Source organism: Bactrocera dorsalis, chromosome 1 (genome assembly GCF_023373825.1).
Source record: "Bactrocera dorsalis isolate Fly_Bdor chromosome 1, ASM2337382v1, whole genome shotgun sequence".
NCBI classification, from domain to species: domain Eukaryota; kingdom Metazoa; phylum Arthropoda; class Insecta; order Diptera; family Tephritidae; genus Bactrocera; species Bactrocera dorsalis.
In genome coordinates this window covers 38,251,058-38,260,089 of record NC_064303.1, presented here as the reverse complement: position 1 = coordinate 38,260,089, position 9,032 = coordinate 38,251,058, and positions in this window count along the sequence as shown.

Sequence of the window (9,032 nt, the reverse complement as noted above, 5' to 3'; positions counted from 1 at the left end):
CCTCCGTCATGAGTAGAGCGTTGACGAGTGCGCGAACGATCAGATGATTGGCGGACTTCACGGCCGCCTCCCATAATCAGCCGAAGTGCGGCGCCCTGGGTGGTATAACGCCGAAGTTGAATCCTTCTTCGGCCGCGAGCCCCATTAGTTCCGGGCTTGCGCTAGAAAACGCCTCCTTCAGCTAGCGCAGCTTGCGGTCGGCGCCGACAAAGTTGGTTGCCTTGTCGCTGAATACTTTCTGTGGCATCCCTCGGCGACCAATGAACCTTTTGAGGGCGAAAATAAAAGAATTACTAGATAGGTCCGAGACGAGTTCTAAATGTACTGCTTTTGAAGTGAAGCAAACGAAAACTGCTATATAAGTCTTTACGGTTGTATATATGGGACCACAAAAATCTACGCCACATATCAGAAAGGGTCGTAAAGCTCGAAGTCTTTCAACTGACAAATTTCCCATTATTTGGGTTTGCAACTTCGGCTTATAATAAAAAAAGTATGTAAAATTTTTTACGGTTCTACTGTAAGCTTCTCTGGCATTAATTAGCCATATGCGTTCTCGAAGAAGCGCAACCAACGGTTTTGCCCCAGCGTGGTGATTTCGAAAGTGCAGGAACCGTAAGTAAGTGATAACGAAATGCGAATTTTTATTCAGTAATAATGGGAATTTGGCATCGTATTGGAGAGGGGCATTTAATAAGCGACCTTCTACTCGGATTAATTTGAACGGCAGCAACTTATCCGAGTACTCACGCAAAAACGGGTTGAGTTTTTGCAAGTTTGCGGGTAGGGTGGTGCCTTTATGCAATTTTTGAATAACATCCGAAAATTCTGGACCACCTGTGCAATTTTTAGAAAGCTCAAGTTTAGCTCTTCTGAAGTCAGATCTTGGCCCCTGGAGGATTTTGGTGGTCGCTTGATCCATCGTAATATATGTATATGCGACCACGCGAAGCAATTTCTTATGATAAGAGAATTTTTCAATAAGGTCCAATATTGAATTTTTCTCAGTAGTCGAAAGTAAATGTAAATGTATTTTTCTTCTTCTCTAATGCTTCGTCTTCTGGTGAGAGCTGGAAGTGGTTATTAATTGGCCATAATGCAGGGTCTTCTAGGAAGAACTGTGGACCGCCAAACCATATAGAATTATTCAATTCGTCCACGTTACAACCCCGTGACACTTGATCCGCAGGATTTTGTTTTGTTGGCACATGTCGCCAATGTACATTGTCAGTCAATTCCTGGATTTCGGACACTATATTTGCGACAAAGGTTTGTAATGAAGATGGATGTCGTTTTTACTCAGTGCAATACAATTTCAGAATCTGTCGAAAATGTAATTTTCTCGAATCGTCGACTCAACATTGGTGCAACTCGTGACCATAATTTGGCAAGAAAATGTGCTGCCGAGAGCTCGAGACGCGGAAGAGACTTGGTCTTCAGCGGAGCCACTCTAGACTTTGCAGTAAGCAGTATACATTTGACACCACTAGCAGATTGGCTTCGTATGTAAATGCAGCATCCGTACGCTCTTATTGAAGCGTCGGAGAAGACATGGATTTGGCATGTAGCAGTCAACTCTAGGTTTACATACCGAGGAATGCTAATTGACGAGAGCTACAGTAGGTTGGCTTTGAAATTCTGCCAGCTGGTGTTGAGGCGCAATGGTATCGACTCATCCCAATCTAGTTTTTGAATCCAAAGCTCTTGCAATAAGATTTTTGCTTTGGTAACTAGTGGGGCTAATAATCCAAGAGGATCGAAAAGGCGAGCGGAGACAGACAATATGTTCCATTTAGTGGCTCGCAGATCATTAAAGTTGACATCCAAAACAAATCGAAACAAATCCTCTTTCGACAACCAGTGGATTCCTAGTGTTTTAGTTGAATTTTTGTCATTGACACTTAATGACTTTTCAGTGCAATCACTGTCGAAAAATTTAGGGTGGTTCGAAAACCACTTTCTTAAAGTGAATCCTGCCGAGTTTAATATTTTAATTACTTCACTTCTTATAAGATCTAGAGACTCAAAATTTTCAGATCCTGTCAATAAGTCATCGACATAAAAGTCTCTTTTAATGGCCGATAAACCGAGTGGATATTTAGATGTACTCGTATGTAAACACCGTGTTGCGAGAAATGGTGCAGGCGCAGTGCCGTAAGTGACGGTGTTAAGTCGAAAAATTTGAATATGCTCTGAGAGATGCTTTCTCCACACAATAAGCTAACAATTTCTGTCTTCTTCATGCACCATTATTTGGCGGTACATTTTAGTAATCTCTGCCGTTAAAGCGTACTTGTGTAGACGAAAACGAAGAAGAGTTGAGTACAATTCTTCTTGGATGGTTGGGCCTACCAACAAAAGTTCATTCAATGAAATTTGAGATGAAGTACGACTCGAAGCGTCAAATCATTACGTAATTTGGTTGTTGTGCTTTCGGGTCTTAAAACGCATTGATGCGGAATGAAATAGTGTGACTCACTCGGGATCTTATTGTTCGTTGGGCTCATGTGACCCAACGCTCTATATTCATTCATAAAGTCCAGATACATTTTGCGAAGTTCTGGATCTTTTAGTGTCCTTCTCTCGAGGGCCTGAAACCGCCGAACTGCGGTTTCATATAAGTGACCGAGTAACTTACGGTCAGCTTTAAATGGCATTCTGACTTGAAGCCGTCCTGAAGGCAATACTTGAGTCGTTTTCACGAAAAATTTTTCACACTCCTTTTGCTCTTGTGTGAATTTGATGTCATTTGTTTCTGAAGGTAATTCTTCTAAAACCCAGAACTTTTGGACCACCGAATTAATTGACGTTAAGTCATCTTCAGATTGGCATAATGTGCTAGTTTCAGAAGGAGGAGGACTTAGATTGCTGGCATATTTGCCAGACACAACCCACCCTAAAAGGGTTTTCTGTAGCGTTGGTTGATTAGGGCCACTTTTAATTTGGCCAACCGCTAACAAATCGAAAAAGGTTTCTACACCCAATAAGATATCAATCTTTTTTGATTTATGGAATTCTGGATCCGCCAATTTAATACTGTGCGGAATTTTCCAGCCATTAACATTTATGTTGTGGTCTGGATGATTAGCCGAAATGCAACGCATTATCCAGAATTCCGCCGAAAATTCGTAATTATTTACCCGCGACTTAACAAACGCGCTTAGTTTTGTCCCCACCTTCGTGTTGGAATTTGCAATTCCTATTACATATGTTTAACGTGTTGTGTTGGCGACGAATCCGCAACTTTTGTGCCAAGTCCTCCGTCATAAAGTTGACTTGGGAGCCTGAGTCCGTAACGCTCTCGCAGGCAGGTATTCACCATAACTGGTCCTCACTTGAATAACAGCTGTCGCCAACATTACCCGATCCGGCATACTCGCTGTATGCATGGCATGTGTGGTTGATGGTTGCGGATGAGATGCAGCAGGGAAGGAAACCGGGTACTAGTGCAACAATGTGTGATGCGATCGATTGCATACACGACGTCGATCCGTTCTGCACTTGGATACAGTGCGCCCCATATGCAAGCAATTTATGCATGAGGGCACCGATTTCACAAACTCGAACCTCTGTTTTACCGGAAGCGCCTTGAAAATGGAGCAGGCAGTTAAAGGGTGTTCCTTTGACTTGCATTTTTGACAAGTCGGCTGCTTTGCATCTGCAGCAACTAAAGCAGATTTTGTCCTGTCCATGTGTGGCTGCTTCGTGTGGGCAAGATGGTTGTTGGCAGCTCAAAAAGTTTAGATATTGTATTGAAAAATATCAAGAACTGATTATCGTAAACTTTTTTGAGACTTGCCAACGCTTTCGGATAATCTTCATCCGACATCTGAAACGCTTTAACTGTTTCCAGAGCCTCTCCAGATAGACAATTTACCAAATGGTTAAATTTTTCTATATCTGGGATATTTGGATCATTATGAACCAAGCTCTCAAACAAACTCATAAAATTTTTAAACTCTGAATATTCTCCCTTGAATTTCGGCAAATTCATTTTAGGGAGCCTTGAGCTGTAAGAAGCTACGAAAGATGTTTCTGTAATTGACGTTCTATTTTTGACTAAAATATTTTTAATTATTGATTTCGTTTCAACAATTATGTCCTCTAAATCCCCTCGGGCCATGTCGTCTTCATCAATCTCTTTAATTTTAGATTGGCATTTCATTAATTTTTCGCTATGCGAATTTAGTATGTCGGGCCGACATTCCAATTCAATCAGATCTAACGACATGGTTTTTTCTAAAAGGCCCGTCTTTATTCGCAAAATACTATTGAAGAGGGGTTGGCGATAGTTGGCTTTGGCCTGCTCATTTTGCGTGTTTTAAATTGAATTTCCGAAAAAAAGCTACAAAGGTAGGCAACAGATATATTCAGAAGAAATCGATAACCGAACAACGGAAAAAAATATTAATAGACATTCTAATTTCCCCAAGATATACGAAAGCCAAACCATATAGCAATAAAAGGTTGACCAACAAATAATATTTGGAATCGGTTACGAACACGAGGCAAAATTTAATTATCGATTTCTCAAGTTATACGAAAGCCAAACCGATGAGTTATGCAAATGAGGCAATATAGAGACAGCACAACTTGAAAAATTTAACGCCCGAAAAAATATTGTCCAAGACTTAAATTTGGGGCGAAAAATAGCGAGAATTAATATGCCGAACAAATATACATATGAACGCGAATTAAAATTTTAAAATTATTTCTTACAAACAAAAAGGTCGCACCTTAATGTAGGGCAAATTCCGCAATCCCAAAATCCCTTCACATTCACTTCAATATGTAATAACCCATCATATACAAAATATTGTTATAAAGCCATATGTTTAATTATATGAATGCAAGATAAATAAGCGTTTAATGTGGAAAAGTGAGATCCAAAAAACTGAAAGTGTGCGTTTGCAATTTTGTTAATATTGTTTTTTTGTTATGCACCACTTTTCAATAATTTCGCAACAATACGTTAACATCGTTTACCGGGTGCGAATCGGCTAGTTTTAGCCGGCCGCTTACGTCCCATTCCCACGACGACTTCTTAAGCAGCAGCGATAGACAGCAGCAGCGAAGTCTTATACCAGCAGCGGATGAAAGGCAGCTGACGACAGCAGCGCGAGAGATGGCAGCAGCGGAGTTATATAACAGCAGCGGAGCGACTGACGACAGCACAGCAGACAGAGTGGACGGCACTTTAAACAGTTTAGTTAAAACGGTTTTTTTTTTTTAACTTTAACATAATTATTATTTTTTGGTACATTTCAAAAAATTTTGATCGCTTTTATTTGCGCCCACCAACTGTTCCACATAAATAACGTTCACCTTGTACTGTACTTATCAAGACCCACCTTTTATTTTAATTCGTTATGCTTCGCTTTGGTGAATTTTTTACTTTACACCTATGCACACACTCCACAATTTTTCTCCTTTTTTCTTCTTTTGATTTTTTTGTTTGAGGAGCTGAGCGCTCATAAGTACATACGAGTAAGTAATTTCAGTACTCGATTTTTGCACTGTATGTACGTGTATATATATTTTTTTTCACAGATTTGGGCAACTGCCACTTATATTAAAATATGTTGTACAATGTATATTTTTGTGGATTATTGACTTAAAGATCTTCCCCTGCACGGCACTCATATATGTAATGTCGGTACTATATTTTGTGTGTTTGGAAGTTTTCACTGTACGCACTTCAAAATATATGCATATGTAAATAATATATGTTGTATATTTGGATTTTTTTAAATCCTTTTGTTTATAATATTTTTTTTATAGCTTGTCACTTCACTTACACCGTGAGGAACCGAAGATCCGAAAAACCGAAAAAAAAAAAAAAAAAACGATATTTGGCAATTGGTTGCGAAAAAGATCTTTTGTATTGTATTATATATTTGAATTTTTTTTAAATAACGACGCCTCATGTCCCCCAACCCCCATCATTGACTCGCGAGCCATGAAAAATCATCTCAAGAGTTTTTGAAATAAAAAATAATAGTCGGGACGACCCGTGAATTTACTAGAATTAAAAATTTCAACCAACAATTGCTTTTGCATCTGGCAAAAACAACCACACAAACAACACCCAATGCAAAAAACGCAAACCAATCAACAAACAAACAACAAAACAAAAATCAAAACAAAACCGAAAAACACTTAAACTAACGATATTGCGGACGAAAATTTAACCGAACGAAAGAAAAACGCGTGCGATCTCGATTGCGGTCCACAAATAACAACATTATGTTCTTTATTCTAGTTGTACCCCATTCTAGTTGCTTACGAGCCTAAATCTCTAACAACTAACCGAATAATAAAAAAAAATCCCAATTGGAATGAAAGTATACAGGTTATGTAACAAAAAAGAGCGTGAGTAATTTCATTTTGGTATAGTAACTAGATTAAACGGGTAAGTAGGTATTTCATACGATTATTAGACGTAAGTAAAATAAAAAGCAACTCTTTTAAATTCAAATATAAATATTTCACAAATAATATTTAAATTTAACTAAAACGTAAATTAAATTGTACTTTTCGTTTTAGCTGTGGACATAAGTCATTTGACGACTAAACCAGTATGTATGTTACATTAAGTTTATAGTACACATAAATATTTTCATTGCGATTTTATGGAATGTTGTTGATGATTGCATAAGTTTTATACAAACATATACTTCATATAATGATGTTAGATTATTTAAGATGAAAATATTAAAGTGATTATTTGTTGCAAATTTCCCTAACTTCAAGAAACATTTTTGTTAGATTTACCATGTTTTTTTCGCAAAACCAGGGTTTGGCCATATTCGCATTTTATTGAAAAAAAAAATATTAAAAAATATAGTTACTAGATTTCTTTAGTAAGCTGTATACTTACACAAGAAAATTTACCGTGCAGGAAAGTTTCTTTAACCGTATTTCTTAAAGACGTTTTTTTATATGAAAGTTTGTTACACATTTTTCTTGAGAGCTGGATGCTAAGCTTAACGTTAAAAACACTCTAAACATCATGTTGACATGTCTACACAAATAGTGACGAGGTACACATATACTCAACTATTGATATCTATATTCTCCTATATTAAGATAAAAACCAAATTTTTTAATATATGACATTAATTAAGATACACAAATTAAATAAAAATTTGCCACCCGCATATCTGGGGCCACCAACGACAATAAAAGGTATACCAGTTGGTGGATACCATTTTGGTGGATACTGTACAGCCCGACAAGACGACAAACTCATAGCCAAGTTACAAATTCCCGGCTTAATACTTAATTAGATGACTTTAAAGTGCCACTTGACTACTATTGCGAGTACATACGAACTATATGTTTCATTGCGGTTAGTTGCGTTGACAGGGTATCTCTCTATCCACCCAACCTTTTAGTCAAAAACCTTTAGCGTAGCAAATTTGTGCTCGGAAAAACACTTCCCATTGGAGAAGGAAAAGATTCACCATTACCTCCATGAGCAAACCTGCTTTTTCTGTCAATTGACGGCATTAGTGTCTTTGGCCCTATAAACACAGTACCGATTACTAGGTGAAATACCCAAATATAATATAGTCTAGGCTTGAATTATAGCATATTGGCACTCCGTGAAAGTATCAGCCATTCTGATTCAAAAAAATACTATCTAAACAACTCGTCAATGAAAAACTCAATAATACATATCAATCGCAGGCCCCAAATAATGCCGAACTCATTGTATCAACAACTAAATCAAGTATTTGCTACTTTTTTCTTCATAGAATCCTTGCCTGAATGCTAGTTACTTTACAAATATAAAATGAACAAATATCTCTATCATCATTATATCTCCAATAAAAAAAATAAAATTTCTAGTGAAAAATTCACTTATGAATTGCAGAACAAATCACTCATCCACAGGGTTCTGACTATAACTTTGTATATTAATATCACAGTAATCAACTCTGCTCTATTAAAAACAAGTTTTCTATTCCAATGGGAAAATTAAGAATTCTTTATAAAGTCTGGGAATATTTGGAAAATTACCTGTTACGGAACATGTAGAATAAAGTAAGGTACTGTGAACAGAAGTTTCACACCTTTTGATAGTAACCAGTTATATACTTACCTTTGTAGTATTCACAATGACACAAGTGTTACTCATATGTACCCGTCACCAGGAACACACATATCCCTAATAACGAAGGTACCCAACTTTATGGGCATGTATATAATAACTATGTTGTGCTGACATTTCGATCTAAGCAGCATACAATTAGCTTAAGTTCACCAATATTAGTTCTGGTGGGGTTTCGTACGACAACAGCCGCTACTACAAAGTACCACACACTCTATAAACAAACTGTAAGGCACAACCATTGTCACCTTGAACGATGTACAGCAATCCTTCATGAACCTTAATAACATAACACTTCCCCCTTCAAATTCACTAAGAATAAAAATCTTTAATTGAAATAATGCTAGAAATATAAAATCAGCCGATATTGCACTGCCATTGAATGATTCACAATATTCGCTGATATTTTTCAATAGTAATGTATGTATTCTGTGGTACCACACTATATTACCTACATATATCCTTGGTTGTTAGGTTATCCTTCTGTCATAATTGGTTATAGCCTCATCAATTCGAGTCCTTCTATAAGTATGCCTTTCAGCTTATGCGTGAAGAGCAGCGATGAGGGAAATATTAAGTGTTTTCATGGCGAAAACCGGATGAATGTAAACTAAATATGTGTTGTTAATTCCAAAATCCCATGGCTACGAGATGCTGTATGGGACTAGTTCTGCGATATATAGTAAACACGGACAAACGGGCGGCACAGACTAAAGGTCATGGATATTCCTACTCAACTTGACATGCTGATCATATAGTTCTATGTCCAACATTTCCTTCTTTAGGGTGTATGAAAACATCGCAGGAAATTCAATACCACACCCTGGTCAGGGTACAAAAATACTTAATGTTATTATTCCTGTTATCTATGGGGTACTTCAAAGTAAAGTAAAGTTTATACTTATTTTAATGCTTG